General features: G+C 36.3%; 1 pseudogene; it reads left to right on the top strand.

The window, feature by feature from the left end:
- LOC149197630 (UDP-glycosyltransferase 74E1 pseudogene) overlaps positions 1–12,216 on the top strand; it is a 30,827-nt pseudogene extending 18,611 nt beyond the window's left edge.
- Positions 12,217–24,640: the final 12,424 nt, after the last annotated feature.

Here is a 24,640-nt window from a genome sequence, read left to right as displayed (position 1 = left end):
TGGCCATATCCGAAAAATTTATTTGAGGTACGTAGCTTTATGGACCAGCGAGTTTTTACCGAAAATTCATAAGGAGTTTTAGCGAAATTTGTGCACCTACGTTGGACACCATTAAAAAGGCTAGTTAGCCTTTTCAATGGATGGATGCAGCGGAGAGAAGTTTCTAGCTATTGAAGAGGAAGATCATAGAGAGGCTGATCCTGAGATATCCAGACTTCAAGAAACTTTTTCAAGTGTGCTGTGATGCTAGTGGTACAGCTATTGGAGTTGTACTCAGCGAGGAGGATAAGCCTGTGGCATTCTTCAGCGAGAAGCTAAATGAAAGCAGACATAAATATTCGTCTTATGACAAGGAGTTCTATGCTGTTATACAGGCATTAAAACACTGGAGGCATTATCTGCTGGGAAATGAATTTGTGTTGTTTTCAGATAATTTTGCACTATAGTATGTAATGCAACAGCACAAGCTGAACCACAAACATGCCAAATGGGTGGAGTATTTGCAGAGTTTCAACTTCGTGTTGAAACATATCAGCGGGCAGGCCAACAAGGTGGCGGATGCACTGAGTAGGAGAGCTTTACTTCTGCAGGAGAGTACTGTCCAAGTGTTGGGTTTTGAGCACTTAAAAGATTTATACCAGACTGATACAGATTTTAAGGAGGCCTATGAGGCATATTAGAATCCCTTGGTGAGAGATAACAGTCCATGGTTGGACTACAACTTACAATAGAAACTGCTGTTTAAGGGAGGACATCTATGCATACCTGACTACTCGATGAGAGGGAGAAGCATAGTGGAGGTCTGGCCGGACATTTCGGCATGGAAAAGACACTTGAGTAGCTCAGTAATTTCTACTTTTGGCCAAAGATGTGGAGGGATGTACAACGATTTGTGACCAGATGTAAAGTGTGCTAGTTGGCGAAGGGTCATAGTCAGAACATGGGACTGTACACACCATTTCCTGTTCCAGGTAGGCCGTGGGACTCAGTCAGCTTGGACTTTGTCTTGGGTCTACCTAAGACATAGCGAGGTTACAACTCGGTGATGGTAGTAGTGGACAGATTCTCGAAAATGGTGCATTTTATCCCTTACAGAAAAACCAATGATGCCACTCATGTGGCCCACTTGTTTTTCAAAGAGATTGTTAGGTTACATGGGTTGCCTAAGTCTATCCTTTCGGACAAGGATGTGAAGGTTACACGGCACTTTTGGTGTACCTTGTGGAAGAAAATGGCTACACAGCTGAGTTGTAGCTCTGCTTATCACCCGCAAACTGACGGGAAAACAGAGGTGGTAAACAGGGGTCTGGGAAACCTGCTGCGAAGCTTGGTTGGAGAGAATTCATGGATGTGGGATCGAGTCCTTGCACAGGCAGAGTTCACTTATAATGACTCACCTAATCGTAGCAAGGGCTACAGTCCATTTCAAATCCTATACAACATGCATCCTCATAGAGTGCATGAGTTGCGGGATCTTGGACTGCAAGAAAGGTGAAGCACAGATGGAGAAGATTTCACTAACGCGATGAGGGATTTGCATGAGCAGGTAAAAATTAAATTGCAGGACAACAGCCTAAAGTATAAACAGCAAGCAGATTTGAAGAGAAGGGAAGTACAGTTTAATGTAGGAGATGAAGTCCTCGCGCATTTGCACAAGGAACGCTTCCCCAGAGGTGCATACAATAAGTTAAAGTGTAAGAAGATAGGACCCTGCAAAATCCTCCAGAAATTTTCAGCGAATGCCTACGAGTTACAACTACCACCAGGGATAGGCATTTCACCCATCTTCAATGTAGCAGACTTGTTCCCTTACACCGCTGACCTAGAAGAAGGAGACGAAGACAGAACTACACGGCCCACACGGAATACCCACGATGGAGGAGAAGCTTGGATGAGACAGATGCCTTACGTTTAGCCTCCCAAGATCGAGAGCATTCTCGACACTCAGGTGGCCAAACAAACTCGGCGGAAGGAGTATATGTAATACTTGGTCAAATGGAATAACCGTCCTATTGAGGACAGTTCATGGCTTGATGCCAGGAAGATTGAGCAGACAAGTTCTTCAATCGAGAAGCTCATTGATTGGAGCCATGATTTCTTTTTTCTCCCAGAGCCTGATGTAGGAGCATCCAACGAAGGCACCATGATCGGGTGTTGGTCTCTACCAGGTTGGAAAGTGGAGTTAGCATTTGGTTTGTCTTTCAAGTTTAGTTTGTCAGAGTAGGAGGGAGGATTTCGTTTTTTTCTTAATTTTTGTATTAGTCAAAAGGTAGTTGGTCGGTTAGGGTTATTATGTATCTGACTTTAATAAACAACAGATTGATAATTGTTCTGTCATCTTAAAAGGAAAAGAAAAATATGTCTAAATGTAAATCTTGTCATGTAAACAGAACCGAGTATTTAGTAGTTATGTAACTATACTGCCTACAACTGAAAGTAACTACAGTTTCATTAACTGTAAACAAAAACATATAAATGTAACAATGGAAAACATGTAAAGGGTTCAACATTTCTAGATACAAGTAAAAAAAAGAGACAGAACGCAAATTTTTCCTATCGTCCATCTGTATCATCGCCTACGTGCTATGCCATTTGTGTTTTATCCATTGACTAGTTGAAATCAGTGATAAAAAACAGAGTGCAGGCCTACTACTGTAGGTTGTTTTTCTTTTCCTCTCTTAACAGAAAGTGAATATTGTAACATGCATGTAATTCCCACAACCAGAGCGAATGGGTTAGTGAATAAAATTCACGACCAAGAGAGAGATATATAGTGAATCGATCGAAAGGCGAATATAGAATCAAGGCACCGGAGAAACGAACTACAATAGAGGTAATTCTAGACTAATCATCACACATTTTGTTAAACAAACAGAGACAACTAATATATATAGACATTGCTACTGTTCAATGCAAATTAAGTATTACATTGTCCAAAACAAATAGAGTATACAATGTTTGATAGAACAAACAAACCCTAGTTCAAGGTTTGATGTCAAGGAAACCCTCGAGCATCAACCAGATGGCCATACTAGAACTGTAATTAAACTGGAACTTGAAACCAGACACAAGCCTAGGTCGTGAGAACAACCCGACTTATACACAGCAACCGGACAACGAGGAGCAATCACCACAGAATAAAAAAGAAACCCTAACTACAAGTTGACAAACTATGGAAGAAAGAGCCTACCGACAAAGAGTTGTAGGGTTTGGAGACCGAATTGTGATAAATATTTGCACCCAAGGTCGAACCCTCGACCTATGTAGATAGAATGAGCCACGGTTAGCGTACATTGCACAGTGGTACTTGAACAGAGATATAACTAAAGCAAATGGAAGGCATAGCTTACCTGGGCACGGCCGGACCAAGAATCTCATGAAACAGAGCTACAAAAAACCAAAAAGAAGCCTAAGACAAGAGGATCAGGCATTAGTCAGCTACTGAACTAGAAGAGGGCGAATATAAAACATGGAGGGAAAAAATTAGCAGAGTTGTAGCCGAGAGAGTCATTTTGCTGTCACCTGTGCACATAGAAACTAGAACCTAAAACGACTTTAGCACCATAACAGTAGCAACAAGCATTGTCAACAAGAAGAAAGAACAATCAGTGGCCTGAGACCCCAGACATCGAGTCCAAGCAACAACAGAAGAAACAAATAATTCACTGTGTAAAAGAATTCGAGCAGACTAACCTCCAGAGCCGAGACAAATTCATGCAACAAGGAAAATTCGTTGCCAATAGCACAAGCAAGTTCGAAAGACCAACATTCATTCACAACCGCACCCAAAAACAGAGTTTGCCATAAGAACCGGAACGAGGCCAAACACTTTGACAGGAACCCTCGGAGAGCTTCCATAGCAGAGTAAAATCCATACAATGACCGGAAAGCACAAAGGTTTTGTGTAAAAGACCAAGTGGGAGAACAAAGCCCGAGGTTGGGTACCGGAAAGTTCGCATTTACGAGCCCCCATTAATGATTGCCAACTCCAATAAAAATACCCAACACTCATATCTGCAATCAACCACCAAATTAACAAACCGAATCCACGAACATAATTATCACCGGACAGGTTGACAACCAAGGTTACGTTGGAGTGTGGGCTGGGTCCCATCACTTTTGTAAGAACTATCCTCACAACCCACTCAAAGCCATAACACCATATCCATTATGTATATGATAATGTGGAGAACAATATCAAATAATTTGCAATAAGTTATCTAAGAAGTGAAGAACATATTTTATACGTCATAATTGAGCTAGCATAGTCATTTATATGAAAGAGAAAAATGAGAAAAACTATTTTTATATGAAGATCATTATAGGATCAATAAAATCATCAAAATGTATGACTAAAACAACTATTATTTGGAATTAAATATCATTAGACTAGTCTATATACATTTCTTTTGTTTAATATCATATTTACATTGATAGGTGTGTCTATTTTGGAATAGGGTTTCCAGAACTTTAATTTAATTATCAATGATTAGCAGGTCGATAGTAGGGATTTAGCCTCCATGAAATATTTTTAGAAATATTCAAGATAGAGAGTTGAAATTTATCTCAAAATTAGATAAATTATTTTTCTTTTTCAAATATAATTTAGAACATGTTATCATTAAAATATTATTGCTTATTACTACTTGTTTTCTTAAATGTATATATTTTTAAATCATATATTAATTATTTTTTATAAATAATAATAATAATAATTTTTTCATTGAGATGATACGTAATCTAGTATGAGCGGATGTGTAATTCCATCCTTGAGGTGAGAGACTCATTCTATAGCCTTGTAGGAATTTGTCCATGGTGGAGTTGACACATGTTCCTCATAAATAAAAAAATAAAAAATATATCCTCTAAATAGAAAAGCAATGTCGGCTATAATAAAAAATAAAAATGAATATGCTTTGTTGTTAACTAATTAACGTGGATGTCAACTTCATATATATCTATATATAGAAAGAAACATGAAAAGAAAATATCTTAATGTTGTATATAATAAAATATTCAATGTCCATAGGAAAAAGAGTAATTGAAAGTTAAAAAATAAAATAAAAAATATCAATTACTTCCTAATAAGAATAATAAGAGGGATATGTATCCCTCTTATTATTCTTATTAGGAAGTAATTGATATTTTTTATTTTATTTTTTAACTTTCAATTACTCTTTTTCCTATGGAGTATCGGCCTGGAGTATGCCGTAAAACTGCTTCTGCTTGGCTAAGAGCTCGTCTTCCTCGGACGTAAGGAAACAGGTTAACGGCCCAAGACCCAGAGGCATCTGGCAGGAGTGAAAGCTTGCTCCCTTACGGACCACCAGCGGGTTATTACAGGTGGCGTGGTTTTCCTTGATAACAGTGATGAGTCAAACCGACATTCGCGGATAGCAGCCAGAGATGGCTGTCCTCACTGTTGGTTTGACACCTGAGTTTGATAGGTTTTGCCACCTTCGGATAAAAAAAAAAAAAAAAAAAAAAAAAAAGAAAAAAAAAAAAAAAGAAGAGGGATATGTATAATTCATTTGACTCTTAATATAAATTTAATATGGCAAATTTAAAAATATTCGTAAGAACAAAAAATTCAATATTGGTTATCAATAAAATATTTTAATACGAACAAATATTGACATATACATAAAAATATATTAATAATAATAAACAATTTTAATGTGCGTAGATCCAATGTTCGGATCCACATGTAATGTAAACAATTCTCACTATTTTATAGTTTGGTCATTTTTTGGGTATATGTTTTTTTTTTTTTTTTTTTTTTCAAAATGCAACAATTTTTTTTTGGACTTACAAGTTTAAATTATTTATTTTATATAGCATTCAAAAATACAACGTAAAATTACACATTGTATGTATAGATAAAGAACCACTAAAAATTCATTGCAATAAATGAGAGAGATATAATTTGCTTTATCAATTTTGCACTCTAAAAAGATATTGACACTTAAAGAAATTTGATCCTCTTAAGTCATGTTAAATCCATACTTAAAATAAATCTAAATTTTATAGTTTTTTAATATTGTATCAATTTAATCTATATCAGTAACTTACATTATACCAAAATGGATCTAAATTTTGTGTTTTTTTTTTTTAATATTGTATCAATTTAATGCATGTCTCTAACCTAATCTATACCTTTATTCGAGTCCGTCAATATTAATTAACTGTAGTATTTTTGGATAAATTATTAAATGAATCACATGTGAAATTAAAGTCTCTCTGACTAGCTTATAGACATTGCTTTCATGTAATAGCATGCCTATAACAGTGCCCTCAATTCTATGCAGTTATAGGATGGGCAAATTATTAAACAAAGCCTTACCTTGAATTTAAGACAATTTGGCTCATTGATTGAGGTTGTAGTCATGTAATTTTACACGGAATAGGCCTAACTTGTATTAAATACTCATTTTTTGAATAATGAATGGGCTAAATCTCGTTAGATTTAAAATGGCGGTTTTAGTTTTATACGTTTGAAATTTTATGCGTTTCAAAATCTCTTTAAAAAACTTTGCTGTATTTCAAACGGATCCAAACACAGATAAATTAATGAAATTATCACACATTCTAAATTATTAAATCATTAAAAATTATATATAAAAGCGGATCCAGATTATACCTATAATATTAATATCACTATGTGCATGAACTTGTTTAACGTTCGGTGGATTAAACTTTAAAGTCCACCGTCCCGACGATACGTCTGGTAATAGGCGTGCCCTACTTATATTGGCTATACGAACAGTAACTCATTAACACGCCTTCTCTAGTCATGGACGTCAGTCGTTACTATTTTAATCAATACATGTATGCGTACTTCCGACATCTATACCCTACTCTTTTTAATTGAGGGGTTACATTGATTATTTCTATTCTAATAAGTTCCTCATTATTATTTATAACATCAAATTTTATTTAGCAAAATGGTCCATTATTTTTAATAAATTTTAAAAATTATAGTTGTGTCATGTGGCTCCCCACCCACCAATTTTCTAGAGATTTGACATTATTCCAATTATAATAAGTTCTTCCATGTTGAGTATATTTCAATTCTGATAAGTTCTTCATTATTATTTATAACATTCGTTTATATATAAGCAAATTTTATTTAGCAAAATGGTTGATTACTTTTAATAAATTTAAAAAATTATATTCGTGCCACCTGGTTCGCCACACACCAATTTCCTAGGGATTTGAGATTATTCCAATTTTAATAAATTCTTCCATGTTGAGATTATTCTAATTCTAATAAGTTATTCATTATTATTTAAAACATTCATTTATATATAAGCCAATTTTAATTAGCAAAATGTCCATTACTTTTAATAAATTTAAAAAATGATATTCGTGCCACATGACTTTCCACCCATGATTTTTTAGGGATTCCATATTATTCCAATTCTAATAAGTTCCTCCATGTCAAGATTATTCCAATTCTAATAAGTTCATCAATATTATTTATAACATTTATTTATATATAAGAAAATTTTATTTAGCAAAATGGTCCATTACTTTTAATAAATTTAAAAAATTAGATTCATGCTATGTGGCTCCCCACTCACCAATTTCCTAGGGATTTGAGATTATTCAATTCTAATAAGTTCCTCAGTATTATTTATAACATTCATTAACATATAAGTATTTTTTTTTGGTAAAATAGTCCATTACTTTTAATAGATTAAAAAAATAGATTTGTGCCAAGTGGCTTCCCACCCACCAATTTCCTAGGCATTTGAGATTATTCCAATTCTAATAAGCTCCTCCATGATAAGTTCCTCATTATTATTTATAACATTCATTTTTATAATATGTAACAAGGTATTTTCCTACTTCTTCACCATGATGCAAATAAATTCCATCCATTCTGGCATTAATATGTCCCTCAACGTGTTCGAATATCATATTGTCTACTCCAATCTTTTGTTGTCCCTCGACATGTTCGAGATCATATTGTCTACTCCAATTTTTTTTTTATGCTAGAAGAATGTGGGCAACAAGTTTTGAATGCTACGTCTTCTTCGATAAATAACAAAGTTTTCCATACCATATATAATAAGGTATTTTCCTATAATGACACCAACTTACTTCTGTGTTTTCTTTACCAGTATCTAAACATACATATATTTGTACATTGCCACAGGTGTCTGATAATGGAAAATTTAATGTAGACAACCTCTATGAGAAGTTTCAACATTTGATATTGGATCGTGAGGCTGACTTATGAGACCTTGACTCTCGAGAGGAATATGTATCACCGCAAAAATTAGGAGTACAAGGTTTGACTAGGTTATGCCACGAATGTCCACGAGATCAATTTTGTGTCCGCTACAAATTTAGTAACTAAGTGTGGTTTAGATGTTAATGGTTTGAAGGAGTGTTCTATGGAAGATTGCTTTAGTTTTCAAATACAAATGTATAAAAGTAGCTCAGTTATGAATTTCGTCTATCCTAGGTTTTCAGTGTAGGATTAATGTAGAATTATGTAAAGTAGCATGAATGAATTTGTGCTCTAAAATTAATTAGCAACCATTCCATAAGAAATTTTCAAATTGCAAGCTCATCTTATTAGTTTTTCCTTTAAAGACCAGTATTCATCTATTCTAATCACAAATCTAAGAAGTGTTTAGAGTGATATAATTTCTTCTTGAGTAAATTTTTTTAAAATGCAAAATTTGAAAAAAAAAATGTTTTCATCTCAAATATAAAATTGACAAAAAAATTATAGCCCAAATATAAAATAATAACATTACTTGAAATGCTTACAAATGTTTTAAACGCAGAAATTTATTTATTTTCATTGTACATATTATTTGACATTGACATATTTTACTTAAAGTGGCATTGGAATATTTTACTTATAAAGTACATTGTTTATATTAATAAGTTCATCCATAATCAATAAACTATGAAATTTAGAAATTATTGTTGATGTTTTGAAATGTATTTTTATTTTTAAAATTTGAAATGCATTATCTTCTAAATTGATTAAAGTAAAATAGATGAAGTAAAAATATAAAATTGAGTTTTGTTTTTTTTTTTCCTAATTTAATTACCACATTTTGAAATATACCAGACATTAAAAAATTGTAAATTTATAGATTTAAAATTCCATCAATAATGTTTCATAGACTTCAAATGAGATTATAGTAAATGAATTTATGAATTTGCGTTAAATTTTATTTTATGTGATTTTATTTTTGAATAATTCATTATCTATTCTTCATTCATTTTAAAGATTTTGCACTATATTTTGAATTATTATTTTTCATTAAAAAGCCTATAAGATAATAATCTATAGGGTTTATTAATCTAAAGTTTTATAGGGTTTAAAATATTAATATTTAAGTTTAATATAAATCCATTGGGTTTATAATCATGTTCAACCATGGTCCAATGTCACATTGCGATAAAGATTGTCTCAATATGAAAATCAACCATAGTCAAACATGGTTAATCATGTTCAACCATGGTCAATAACCATGGTCACATTGTGACAAAGACTACTCTTGGTCCAATGTCACATTGTCACAACCATGGTCAACCATGGTCCAACATCACATTATGACATAGATTGTCTCAATATGGAGATCAACCATGGTCAACGATGATCAACCATAGTCTAACGTCGCATTGCGACAAACTCTGTCTCAATATGAAAATCAATCATCGTCAACGATATTCCAATGTCGCATTGTGACAAATATTTATCTTAGGGTTTATATTCCTTTGGTTTATAATATATATCTTTTGGGTTTATAATATTTATCTTAGGGTTTATATAACTTGTGTTTATAATATTCATCCCGTGGGTTTAGTATTATCCCCTTGGGTTTATATTATCAATCCATTGAGTTTTTAATCCCTTGGGTTTAATATTAATCTCTTAGTTTTATAATACATTTGGTTTCAATCATGGTCAACCATGGTCACATTGTGACAAAGACTATATGTTTTTCCAACGTCACATTGCCACAATCATGGTCATCCATGGTCAATCATGGTCCAACATCACATTGTGAAAATATTCTCAATATGGATGTGAACCATGGTCAATGATGGTCAGCCATTTCCCAACGTCGCATTGTGACAAATGTTGTCTCAATACGAAAATAAATCATGGTCAACCATATTCCAACATCACATTATGACAAATATTTATCTTATGGTTTATAATATTTATCTTAATGTTTATCTTCCTTGGGTTTATAATCTCCTGAGTTTATTTATTTTTATTTTTTTTTCACTTCTGGTTCACGGATACCTATGGTCAGTGGGTCCGCTACGTCCAGGATCTGTCAGCGCTAGGGTGGACCCCACCCGAAGGGGGTCACACCCCACGGCCTATTTACTGACCTGACCCCAAGAGCTTTCGGGTTTCGACCCTGTGACCTCCCATTAGCGAGGCCCCGGCTTGACCGATTGAGCTAACCCTTGGGGCTAATCTCCTGAGTTTATTATTACCTTGGGTTTATAATATTTATCTTAGGGTTTATATTTCTTGGGTTTATAATATTAATCCTTTGCAGTTTAATATTATTCCGTTGTGTTTATATTATCAATTTGTTGGTCTTTTAATTCCTTATATTATTTTTAAGATTAATCCTTTGGTTTTATTATTCCCTTGGGTTTATAATATCAGTCCCTTCAAGGTCTATATACCTTGCATTTGTAATATTAATCCCTTGGTTTTAATGTTATTCCCTTGGGATTATAATACTTTTGGTTTTTAGAATTAATCCTTTGGATTTATTATTACCTTCAATTTATAATATCAATCCATTGGGTTTATTTGGTTCATATTCATAAGGTATAGTATTATTCATAGAGTTTATAATGTTAATCCTAAAATGGTTTTTAGAATTAATCCCTTGGGTTTATTATTACTTTTAATTTATAATATCAATCCATTTGAATTTATTTAGTTCATATTCATAAGATATAGTATTATTCATAGAGTTTATAATATTAATTTTAAAATTTAATGTAAATCTATTAGATTTACCATCAAAGTCATCCATGGTCATGGTCAAATGTGCCCATGTCACGGAAAGAGCTAACCAGCGATATATTGGGTATTTAATGCCCTCAGAGCAGCACGCGACTTAACGCGATAACACGGGAGCGACCAAATTCGGCATTAAATAATATTTACCCGCTCCGGTGTTATTGGGCTAAGTGGCGTGCTGCTCTGAGGGCATTAAATACCCAATATATGGCTGATTAGCTCCAGCCCCATGTCACAATCTCTTCCTCTTTTCAACTACCAAATTGGAAAAACCCCAAAAAAGCAACCGGTAGAATAGAAATACCGGGCCACCGCTGACTCTCTCAGATATGCCATCCATTCTACAACCTTCAAGTCCCCACGGGAGTTTACTGCGAGTCGTAGTCGATCAATTTATCTCTCTGCCAGGGACATGGGTTCTTGGAAATTCGTTTAACGAACTGGAATGGCAAGAAATAAATTCAATGAAAACGACAGCTCCCATTCGCACTGTTGGTCCCCTCATACCCCCTGCTTTCTTGGACGGACTGAGTCCACGAGAGACAGACTCCGTTCCACATATGTGGGAAACGGTAAACTGCATGGATGGGCTGAATACTAAACAACCCGCAAGCGTTGTGTACGTTTCTTTTGAAAGCCTTGCGGTTCTTTCGAAAGAACAAAATCATGAGATAGCTCTTGCGTTGAAGGGCAGTGGGTATTCCTTTATATGGGTTATTCGTCAATCCTCTCCAAAAGGGGAGAGTCAGAGGGAGGGTGTCTAGGACGAAACCTCCGAACAAGGACTCGTCGTTCCATGGTGTCCTCAGCTGGAAGTCCTTTCTAATGCATCTGTCGGTGCATTTATGACGCACTGTGGATGGAATTCCACGCTAGAAGGCCTCAGCTTGGGAGTTCCCATGTTCGCAGTTCCCCAATGGAGCGATCAGTTAACTGATTCTCTATTCATTGCAGAGAAATGGAAGACATGATTGAGATTGAGTAAACGATCAGTAGATGGACTGGTTGGGAACGACGAAGTGGAGAAAGGTATCAAGACGGCCATGGAAAATGAGTGTGGCATTGAGCTAAGGATGAACGCTTTACGGTGGAAGACATTAGCGAGTGAAGTGATGATAGAAGGCGGGTCTTCAGACAAAAATATCCAAGAATTTGTCGAGGAGATTGCTGCCGAGGGATCGTCGACTTAACTTGTTCGGATTTAATGAAATCAATAGAGACAAAATACATAGTATTGCTGTAATAAACTATGAATTATGCTCGTATGAACGTTGAGTTGATGTCAGATTTCAGTAGCCCATTAAGTCTCTTCCTGAAATTATTACAATAAGTAGCCCATTCAGTCTCTTCCCGAAATTATTACAATAAGTAGCCGATTTAGCTTCTTCATGAACTTACAACAATGATGCATAATGTAAGCAAAGAAACCTACCCCTTTTTTTCACGAAAAACAAAGAAGCTTACCTTATGCCGTCCTTGATATTGAAATTAAGAGAAATGAAAGAGACTATCAAAGAGTTTAAGCTATTACATGATTGAGTAAGTTAAGTGTGGGAATGCACATGGCTGAGTAATTTAGGGGTACGATTGACATGGCTGAGTAATTTAGGGGTCGATTGCCTTTTGATAAGAGTTTGCTTCATTTTTGTTTCTTTTTTGTCAATTAGGTTTCCAGTCATTTGGTTTGGTTATTGATTTGTTGAAAGAATTTCATGCTAACTGGTTTAGGATTCTGAGCGATTTTTTTCTTTTTCCCTTTTTTTTTTCAAAAAATCATATTAAAGAATATATATGACAGGTTTCGAATCAATAAGATGAAGATAAAGAATCAAATCAAAGCAGCTTTAAAAAGATAGAAAGAGTTTTCCAACAATTATAAAGAACGGAAGACTTAGTCAAATTTTTTTTAAACCATATTAAATAATCAAGTCAAATGAATATCAATAATATTAATATTATTTAATAATAAATTGGAAATTATTTTTAACTAAACCAAATTTTTTTATCTTTTAATTATGATTCAAATATGAAAAATATATATAAATTAAATATCAAAATATAATTTAAGCTCATAAATTATAAACCATCTTATAACTTAAATAATTAATTATATATAAATATATATAATAAGATCATGGACTATAAACTAACTCTTGACTTGACTACGACTTAAAAAACATATATATATAAATGAGAATAGGGGTGATTATTAAAATAAAGGTAAACTTGTTAGAAAGCTAAATAACTAAGAAAATTAACTCACAATTACTTAAGACAAAGAAGAATATATATCAAGTCAAATGTGTAATTAAGAGTGCTAATATAATATTTTTCTATTTTACAATTAAATTAAGAAAATTAATATTTTAGTTGTGAGTTAATCAATTAAAAACATATAAATAAATTAAAACATAGATTCGTAAACTAACTCTGATTGGACTAAAAAATAGAAAAAAAAAATTTCTTAAGGAAATGAATTGAGTTAAATTATATATATATATATATATATATATATATATTTGGTGAAGAAATGAAATCTATTTTATAGAAAATGGGTAGGAGATAATTATAAAAAAAGAGGGAAACTCATATAGCAATAGGAAAACTGACTCAATTATAAAAACCTAAGAAAAAGGAAGAAAAAGAAAACTCAAGGAAAATGACAAGATGAAGGATCACGAGAGGAAAGGGTCAGGATCCCACAATTAATAATTTTCGTCTGTCATCCCTATTTAGATTGCTTGAACTCCTCTCAATTTCAATGGCTTTCCTAAACTTACGGTGATGAAAATGAGAAATCTTCGCAATGACCTTAGCCTCCTCAATGCATATATGATGCTTTATCTTCTCAGCATGGCAAATCAAGGTTGAAGAGCAAGTTATCCCATGTTTGACATAGGCCATGTTTTCCTTAATCCTTTGATTTATAGACCGACCCGTTTCACCAATGTATGAGGTTCCACAAGAACATGGGATCACATAAACCCCTTTCATATCCACAGGGTTCATTAGGTATTTAACAAATTTTAAGGAACTTCTAATGGTGTTGAGGGGTCTAAAGGTTGAGGGGACATTGGGAATTCTTCAAGATTCTCGCAATCTTCTCTCTGGTTACTTGGATGAAAGGGAGATGAACCCCTGAAATATGATCACTCGGGCTCTTCTTAAATTTAGGACCTTTGTTAGCTTTGTGGAAAGCTTTAAGACCTTGTTGCCTACTATATCCATTATTAATAAAGAACTTAAGGAGATGGGTTTTCTCTTTGGAAAGGTCATGTTAATTGCAAATCATCAAAGAAAGAGTAGCTAATGCGTTGACAACACCTAGATTTTGAGCAAGGAAGTGATGAGATTTGGCATGAAGATACTACTCAGTGTGAGTTTTCTTCTGAAACACCTAATGGAAGAACGAGCCGTCATCCTTCCTTGAAATGAGGACATCAAGGAATGGAAGGGAACCATCAACTTCTTGCTCCATGGTAAACCTTATGGAATTAGATTGATTATTAAGATGCTCGAAAAAGAGATCCAACTTTTCAGGATAGTGTGACCATGTGGCGCAGGTGACGTCCACAAATATTTTCCAAAGCCTAGGTTTAAACCAAGCCGAGTTCAAAGCTTTGGATTCAATGTCTTCCATAAACAAAATAGCAACAATAGGGGACAGGGGGGAGCCCATGGCCACACCGCGGGTTTTTTCATAGAACTCAGCTTCAAAACAAGAAAAAGTAGAAGTAAGACATGTAGAACTTGTTTCTCGTAAGTAGTCCTTGGCTGCAAAAGCTACACCGAGAAACCAACTCGACCAATCTTTAGATTCAAGCTGGCCCCTGAACTAGAGGGGGCTCCCTAAATTGTTACGAGGCTTTGTTTTACAATGTTCATTGTCACTGGACAACGGCCTATGAAGCACAATGACCAGATTTATGATTTATTATGGGTGGTTGCTAATGATTGTCCAATCTCCATTTATGAATAAATTATTCTCTTGCAGAGTCCTTGGTTGATCTAGGTGGATGTTAGTGGCCACCCACCAATTCCACTTGGACCCCCACCATTGTTTCTTTTAGTTTTTTCAGTTTCCTTAATTGTAGCACAATTTATTACTCTTAGCAATTTTCGAGTCCTAAACTTTCAAAGCCATTCAGAGGCCCTAAATCACATGTTTATGGCAATCTACTACCAGTGATTTTATGATAAAATCATCTTTTTCGTCGTAGTCCTCGGAGAGATCTTTCCAATGGGGTATCATGCACGTCAAATGGAGATAATATGACCAAGTCACGACTGCGGGAAGTTGTTTGTCCAACTAACCCTAACGGGGCCCATAAACTCTTGGTGTTACATCTCCTTGGGTTAGGGTTTTGGTTGTCTATAGTTTTTCTCATATTGTTCAATAATAAAAATGCCCTTGAGTCTCATTGTAATGCAGTTCAGAGGCATGTATCCGCCACATCTCTTCTTAGGGATAAACTACCATTACCTGAGCTAGTTTATTTCCATTTCTATTTGTAAGCATATTTCAGTATTTTACATTAATGAAATGAAGTATTATTTCTGTTGCATCTATGAATTTATGGTTATCTCTATAATTTGTTGCGTTCCTGTTTAAATCCAGATCATTGGTCAAAGTGCCAGCATCCAACTTGACAGAAAGACATGGTTTTTAAAGGATTTGATGGAAGAATATAAGGGAATTCATGATAATTAAGTAGTCATATTGAATACTTAATCAACCAAATAGAATGGATGCATGTAGAAGATTTATATAGCCAAACAAAACACATTCAAGAGATGACATAAGACAACAATTAACAAGTGTACAGGAATTAACTAAGACAAACAGTTTAGTTAATTAATCTCTTTAAATGATTATAACTTTGCAATGGATTTCCGAGGCATTGACACTATTGGGTTGTGTTATTCTTTCCATGATTAGCCCCCCGAGGGTTAGAGGGGGGGCAGAGCCCCCCCTTTGTTGCACCGATTATGCAAGGGGGGGTTTGAGGGGGGAGGGTAGCTCCCCTCTACGGGGTCCAGGTCAGCGCCTCGGTAATTTTTTTTTGGACCCTATATTAGGTTGTGCGGACCTACCTATGGTTTTGTGCATGATTTTCGCACATGGTTTTGGACGCGATGGTTTTCAGTCCATGGTTTTGGATGTGATGATTTTCGGTCCATGGTATTGGATGCTTTGGCTTGTATAAATAGATATTGTAACATTGAAAGGAACATAATGAAAAATCAAGCTGGTAGTCCCGGTTTTGGGATCTAGGGGAAAATCTCTGTGTATATGTGTTATGCTCTTGCATTGTTTATTTTCTGTGTTTTAGAATTCATATGCAGGTAATTTCTATATGGGGTTAAAACCTACATTTGGTATTGGAGATGTTTTGGCTTCAAGGGGACGCATTTGTTGCTGAGGGGTTTCGCTCAGGCCTGTGGTAGACCCCCTTCAGTGGGAGATTTGCGGGATCGATTCTGGTGGTGAAAGAAGATGGCGAGCAGTGGAAATATAAAGATAGAGAAATTTAATGGTCAAAGTTTTAAGTAGTGGAAACTCAAGATGGAGGATCTGTTGGTGGATAAAGATCAGTGGATTGTGGTAGATCTAGGTACTAAACCAATGGGAGTATCTGATGAAGAATGGAAGAAGTTGGATCATAAGGAAAAGAGCACAATACTATTGTGTGTCTCAGATTCAGTATTGTTAAATGTATCAGGGGAAGCTATGACGAAGGATTTGTGGGATAAGTTAGGGACTTTGTACCAATCTAAGTCTCTGGTGAATAAACTACTCCTATGGAAAAAGTTGTATAACCTGAGAATGAAATATGGAGACTCGGTGATAGAGCACTTGAATGCATTTAATACTGTGGTAAGTCAGTTACCATCTGTTGATATCAAAATTTTAGATGAAGATAAGTGCATTAGTTTGTTGTGTTCTCTACCAGATTTGTGGGATAGTTTGGTTATTGCAATAGGTAGCAATGCAACTGCCTTGCAGTTTGATGAAATAGTCTCATCCTTGCTGACAGAGGAGATGAGACGGAAAAATATGGAGAGCCAGAATGGTGATGCCTTGTTTGTACGAGGACGATCCCAGAATAGAAACAAAAATAAGTCATCGAATGGGAGATATAAATCTAGAGGGAGATCTAAATCTCAAGGAAAACCTGTAAAGGTGGTGTGCTAGAAATCCAGAAAGGAAAGGCGCTATAAAAGGGAGTGTAAATATAAAGCTCCTGACAAAGGAAAGGGATCTGAAGATGCTCCTTCTACAGAGGTGAAAACCACCTTAGATAAAGGTGGGGATATGTACTTGGCTTCTTCAAGTACACATGTAGATCATGAGGCATTGTAGATTGACTCAGGTGCATCCTTTCACTTCACTCCCCATAGAGAGTGGTTCTGCAGGTATGAGAAATATGATGGTGGTGATGTCTTCTTAGGGTATGATAGGAAGGCTAGAATCGTTGGTCGCGGAAAAGTAAAATTGAGGTTGCAAAGTACAAGGGTTAGAACACTTCCAGGTGTTCTACGTATTCCTGCATTGGCGAGAAATCTGATTTCCATAAGCAAGCTGGATGATGCAGGTGTAAAAACAGTGTTTGAGAAGGATACCTGCAAGATGGTTCGGGGAGAACTGGTATTGATGCGGGGAGTTCGGATTGGAACTCTGTACAAGCGGCAAGGTAGCATTGTTTTTGATGGGTGTAACAATTCTGTGGTTCTTGAAATTGGAGTAGAAAATCTAGCGGTCTTTGGAGAGAAGACCATGCTGTGGCATCAAAGGCTTGGACATATTGGAGAGAATGGCCTTCGAATACTTCATGGTAAAGGTATGGTAGAAGGTATGAATAATAGCTCTTTGGATTTTGATTTCTATGAAAATTGTGTATATGGGAAGCAGAATCGAGTGAGTTTCCCCTCTGGTGGTAAGAGGGCGAAACAGATATTAGAGCTTGTGCATAGTGATGTGTTTGGACCTGTGAAGGTTCCATCACTGGGTAATTCTATGTACTATGTATCATTTATAGATGACTTCTCAAGGAATATATGGATATATTTCCTTAAGAAGAAATTTGAAGTCTTTGACATGTTTAAAGAATTTAAGGCTCCGGTGGAAAACCAGATAGAGAAGAAGATAAAGGTGCCGAGGAAAGATAATGGTGGAGAGTTTTGTTGTAAGGAATTTGAAGAATTTTCTAAGGGGTGTGGTATATCACGGTAGAAGACTACTCCATATACACCTCAGCAAAATGGAGTTGCAAAAAGAATGAACAAGACGTTGATGGAAAGGGCAAGAAGCATGCTCAGTGGTGCCGTGGTAGGACAAGAATTCTGGGCAGAAGTGGTGGAGACAACATGTTACCTGGTCAATATATCACCTTCATTGGCATTGGAGGATAAGACTCCACAAGAGGTATGGACTGGTAAGAATCCCTGTCTTTCACATTTGAGGGTATTTGGATGTGATGCATATGTACATGTGTCCAAAGGAGAAATGAACCAAGTTGGATAGTAAATCTAAAAACTGCATCTTCATTTGGTATAAGGATGGTTTAAAGGGTTATAAACTTTGGAATCCAGTAACAAGGAAGTTTGTGTACAACCGAGATGTGGTTTTCAAAGAGGTGAAAGATGTTATTAAACATGAAGTCCAACCAAAGGAACCTAAGAAGATAGAGTTTGAGCTAAAGGAGGAAGAATCAGACTCTGCAATAGAGGAGGAATCAAAAGATGAAGAGCCACAAACTCCTGGTGGGAGAAGATCAGTTCGAGAAAGAAGGCAACCATAAAGGTATACTCCATCTGCTTTCTGTTTAATTTTTTTCTTTATCTATTACTGATGATGATCCTAGAACTGTGAAGGAAGTAGTAGATTCAAAGGATGGAAAACTCTAGAAAGAGGCCATGGTTGACGAAATGGCATCTTTGCACAAAAGTGAGGCTTGGGATCTGGTGGAGTTTCTGGCTAGAAGGAAACCTATTGGAAAAAAATGGGTGTTCAAGTAGAAGACAAATGCAGAAGGAAAGGTGGAGAAATACAAAGCTTGGTTGGTAGCAAAAGGTTATTCCCAGGTGCCGGGAATTGATTTTGGTGATATTTGTTCTCCTGCTGCCAAGGTAACTTCTATTAGATTACTTTTATCTGTTGTTGTTTCTTTTGATTTTGAGGTAGAACATATGGATATGAAGACAACATTTCTTCACCGGGATATGGATGAGGAGATCTACATGAAGCAACCTGAAGGATTTGCAGTGAAGGGTAAGAAAGAACTGGTATGCAAGTTAAAGAAGTCTCTATATGGGTTATAATAGTCACCAAGGATGTGGTATCAGAAATTTGATACATTTATATGGGGACTTGGCTTTACCAGAAGCAAAGTAGATCACTGTGTGTATTTTAAATTAATTGGTGATCGTATTATTTATCTAGTCTTGTATGTGGATGATATGTTGCTGGTTGGAAATAACAAAGAAATTATCCAGGATTTGAAGACCCATTTGTCCTCCAAATTCGACATGAAAGATCTTGGTGCTGCAAACTATATTTTGGTCATGGAAATTAAAAGAGAGAGGACAAAGAGGAAGCTCTGGTTAAACCAGAGGAAGTATGCCGAGACAATATTGCAGAGGTTTAATATGCAGGATAGTAAACTGGTGAAGGTTCCTATTCCTGTAGGTGTAAAGTTATCTGCTGGACAGTGTCCCAAGACACACGAAGAGGAAGAGGACATGTCCTGTGTTCCATATGCAAGTGTAGTCGGTAGCTTGATGTATGCGATGGTCTGTACTAGACCAGACGTTGCACATGCAGTGGAAGTATTGAGCAAGTTTACGTCAAAACCAGGGAAGGAGCATTGGACAACAGTGAAGCGGGTTTTTCAGGTATTTGCGCGGCACTAGTGATTATGGTTTGTGCTACCAAGGAAGACCAGGTTTGCACATATTTTTGGATATTCATGGCTTTGTTGATGTGGAATGGGTTGGAGATTTGGATCAGAGAATATCTACAAGTGGGTATGTGTTTAACCTATTAGGAGGTGTAGTCAATTGGATGAGTAAGAAAAAATCTGTAGTGGCACTATCAACTACAGAGGCAAAATACATGGCAACCACTCATGCAAGCAAGGAAGCAGTTTGGTTGCAGAGATTGTGTTCAAGTATGGGGTTAGTACAGGGAGATATAAGGATAGATTGTGACAGCCAAAATGCAATTTTCTTGGCAAAGAACCCTGCATATCATTCAAAGACAAAGCACGTTGATGTTCAGTATCACTTTGTGAGGGATATGATAGAAGACAAAAAGGTGTTGCTAGTAAAGGTGGACACTTTAAAGAATAATGCAGATGCATTGACAAAATATGTGAGCTCTGAGAAGTTCTCTTGGTGTAGAGAAACAATGGGCATTGCAAGGCTGGATAAATGACTAAGCTCTCTTGTGGCCCCCTGTGGAAAGAAAACAACAAGTGGGAGAATGTTGGGTTGTGTTATTCTTTCCACGACTAGCCCACGTAGTGAAGCAAGGGGTTGGAGGGGGGGCAGAGTCCCCCCTTCATTGTGCTGATTGTGTAGCGGGGGGGTCGCAGGGGGGGTGGTAGCCCCCCTTGTCGAAGGGGTTTAAGGGGGGTGGGTATCCCCCCTCTATGGGGTCTAGGATAGCACCCTGGGAAATTTTTTTTTTGACCCTATATTAGGTTGGGTGGACCTACCTATGGTTTTGTGCATGACTTTCACACATGGTTTTGGACGTGATGGTTTTCGGTCCATGGTTTTGGATGTGATGGTTTTTAGTCCATGGTATTGGATGCTTCAACATGTATAAATATGTATTGTAACATTGAAAGGAACATAATGAAAGATCAAGATGGTAGTCCCAATTTTGGGATCCAGGGGAAAATCTCTGTGTATATGTGTTTTATGTGTTATGCTCTCGCATTGTTTATTTTCTGTGTTTTATAATTCGTATGCAAGAAATTTATGTATGGCGTTAAAACCTATAGATACTTAATATATTCTTACATAGAAGAAACACAATTTTTGTCAAAACTGGAGCTAGAATACTTCAATTAGGATTTCTATAATAAAATCTTTACAATAGTGACAGGGTTTTAGCATCAAAAGCCAACCCTTTGAACATTATAAATGAAGTGATATATAGAATAAATCTCCCCTAAAATGTTACAATATTTCTAGAATACAATCCTAAACAATACACTAAAAATAAAACAATATCTCGATAGTCTGTAGGAAATTTCTAACTATCGGAAAATCTTCAACCTCCAATTTTGGAAATGGATTCTTTCACTGCTCCTTTTCTTCTTTTGTTTCTTGATACCCAAAATACACTAAACTTATGCAATGTGTTGAATTTTAGTTGTAGAACATCTTTGATTACTTGAGATATGTTGTGTTGTTGCCTCAAATTGTTGAGTTGAATGAGTAAAATTCCTTGGAATTGAATTTGGAGTGCTCTCTGAGTTGTCTTAGGTCTTAAGAATAGAGAATGTAATCCTATGCTTGATGAGTTTATGCCTTGGTACTCTGAAGATGTTGAATACTCCCCTGTTCTTTCTCCCTTGGTGTTTTGAAAAATGCTGGTAAGAAATCTGAGTGGGATAGCTCGATCGACATATCTAAACTACTTTCAGCACTCCACAACAACACAATAGCTGCAATACAAGTCCTTGATCAAAGATATGAGTCCTTGATCAAAGACACCTGGAAGTTTTAATCGATTTGGTTTGAAACACTGAATGAAATGAGGTGTAGTGCTTTCCAATTGCTACATCAACTAGAAAATTTTTCCCTAAAACCACTAATGGATTTCGGGGGTGGGGGGGACCCTTGGAAGTATGTGGTTTCAAGTTGGGGGGGGGGGGGGGTGGTGCATAATTCACCATAAATTTCCATATATACAAAAATGGTTTCATCAAAAGCAATTTTCGGACCCCCCCTCTTGGTTAAACTTTGGAAAACACGGGGGGGGGGGGGGGGGGGGGGGGGCGCTAAAAATGAATGATCATCGTTGATTTGTGAGCCTTAGATCCCGAGGCTTACCTTGAAACTATATAATCAGGGATAGGGGACCCAAAACCAAAACCCCGTTGAGGTTTAAACCCTTTGGCTAGAAAAAGGGGGTCAATTCTTCGATGTATAGCATTATAATAGTCCTTTAAAATAATACTTTGGGACTTAGCAGAAAAGGGGGACGATCTTTAGAAATATTAAGCTACATGGGACCACATAATATGCGCTCGGGCCTTTATAATATCAGGACTTCACACTAAACGATTTTATAACATAGCACTTGATTGCACCCTTTAGGACTTGCAATTGCCAATCACCTTCTGTGTTTTGCCCTAGTCCTTTAGATCTTCATGTGACCACAATTAAACCCTCATATTAGAGATCCTTTTCCTAGAAATTCACAATTGAAACTTTTAAAGTGTCACAAGTTACAAACAAAGATTGCGATCATCGATCACCTTTTTCATTCAGTTGTGGTCCTTTGGCTCTTCACGCGAGTGCAGTTAAGCCCTCATATCAGTGCTCCTTTTCCCGATAATTCACAATCGGAACTCTTAAGTGTCACAAGTTTCAAAACGCCGATTGCGATCGTCGATCACCTTTTGCGTGTGGCCCTTCGTCCTATGACTCTTCATGTTCCCACCTCCAATCCTTTTATCGGAGGCCCTCTCTCTAAGGTTTTCAATCAGAGGTTTCACTTCGATGCACAACAAGCCTCAACCTTTGATCGTTGATATGTGATTGCTGACGTCATCACTGCCACGTCACCGCCACGTCATTTCCATGTGTCAGCCTATGAGTGGTGACACATGTCACCCATTTTTAGCTCCTTCTAACCCTTGAAAATGTCGAATCCAATGTCACATGTGCACCATACGACCAATTCATCGCTGACATCATCCTCTACATGGTCCTTATCAGATCCAATTATTGACTGCCACATGTCCCTTTGGGAGGAGAGAGAAAAGGCCTAACCTTGCTCAATTTTGCGACGAATTTTCTTTATAATTTTCTTTCAACATTTCCCTACATTTTAACACTATAGGAATTTTTCCCGCAATCCCGACGATTTCAAAATGTGATTGCCTTGCATTCATTTGCGAATCACTGATTGTTGACCCCACTGAATGACCATAAACCTCTGGCATACGGAATCTCGAACCTCCAGGATGCGGGATCTAGAACCTATGGGATGCGCGATGTGGGACTAAACGCTTAGGCAAATTTCTTTATTTTCTAGATTTTGAAGAGTGAACTTCAACTTGTTCTATCTTTTGATGCAGGAGTCCATTTGGGGAGTTCTATATAACGTTGGAAAGCTATTCCAGATTTATTTCAAATGGATAAGGTACGATGAGGCTCTAAGTCCTTATGATGCTTGGAAAATGACCTCGAACTTCCTTATCTTATTTATTCATATTTCCAAAGAAAATTTATATAAGCTTGAGGATTTAGCTAGGAGGTAAACTGGCTAAAATTCAAAATTTTTATAATTTTCAAGGGTTTCAAAATAAGTTACAACATTGAATCCAACTGGGGACTGCTTCACCTTGAGGGACACATAGAACCTAGTAGACCAACTGCCTTGCATCTATTGGGCATGGAGTCAATTCATAAACCTATAATTTGCAAATATGTAACCATATTGCCTGCACTAATCCATAGAATGTTTCACATTGACACTGCAATTGGAGATAAGAAAAATAGTGTGTAATTCATTGGGCTATGGAGTCAATCAATGAATCTACAATAAATTTACTGCCTTCAATCCCCTGCAAGTCATTGCACTCAACCAAACCAAACTTCACACTGGAAACTTGAAATACAAGGTGAAACAACTGTTGATCTACTGCATTAATCAATATTATGCAAACTCATTGATCTACTACACACTGAGTCTTAAAATACTAATTCAATCCCTGATCCAAAATCTTTTTCTTATAGATGTGTTAAAGAATTACATGCATAAATTGTAGCTTAACATAGAAAACTTAATGCGCACATGAGACAAGAGGAGAAACAAATAAAGCATGAAAGAGGACAATGAAACTTGATAACGGAGTTTTTCTGATTTGGACTACATCTCCGGGCCCTGATCGATCAATGGGGAGGCCTTCATTCATTAAGTGGCATGAAAAAGAAGAGTATAAGCATCAGTTACAAAAAAGGAGTCTTATACCTCCATACTAAAAAATTACTGAAAAATGAAAAACTCTGATGGAGAAGTGGACAATGCCAATGCATTTGTGGTGTCGAGAAGTACTAAAACCACATAAAATTTGTCAAATTCTGACAAAGTGATATTTAGTCCCTCATGCAAAATTCTGCCTCAAACTGCGTGCACTACCTCCTCTACCTAAGCGCACTGAAAACTGTGTTTTAAATAAAATATCGGTGGTAGATTTTGCCAAGTTTTCCGTTAGTGGAGTTAGTTAAGGTTCCAGTACATACGGAGGAGGTCGGGCGGTCAAACCCCTCCTCCTCCTTTTATCATACATTGCAAACAAAAATATTTTTAAAATTAAATTTCGGTTGGGCCGGGCCCGCCTACCGTACCCACCTCCATCTCCATAATTT

This window comes from Pinus tabuliformis, chromosome 2_2, assembly GCF_031772625.1.
Source record: "Pinus tabuliformis cultivar Carrire ecotype Pingquan chromosome 2_2, CPIR1, whole genome shotgun sequence".
Lineage (NCBI taxonomy): Eukaryota > Viridiplantae > Streptophyta > Pinopsida > Pinales > Pinaceae > Pinus > Pinus tabuliformis.
Note: the sequence above shows the minus strand (reverse complement) of the source record. Positions and strands in the feature narration are given on the sequence as shown.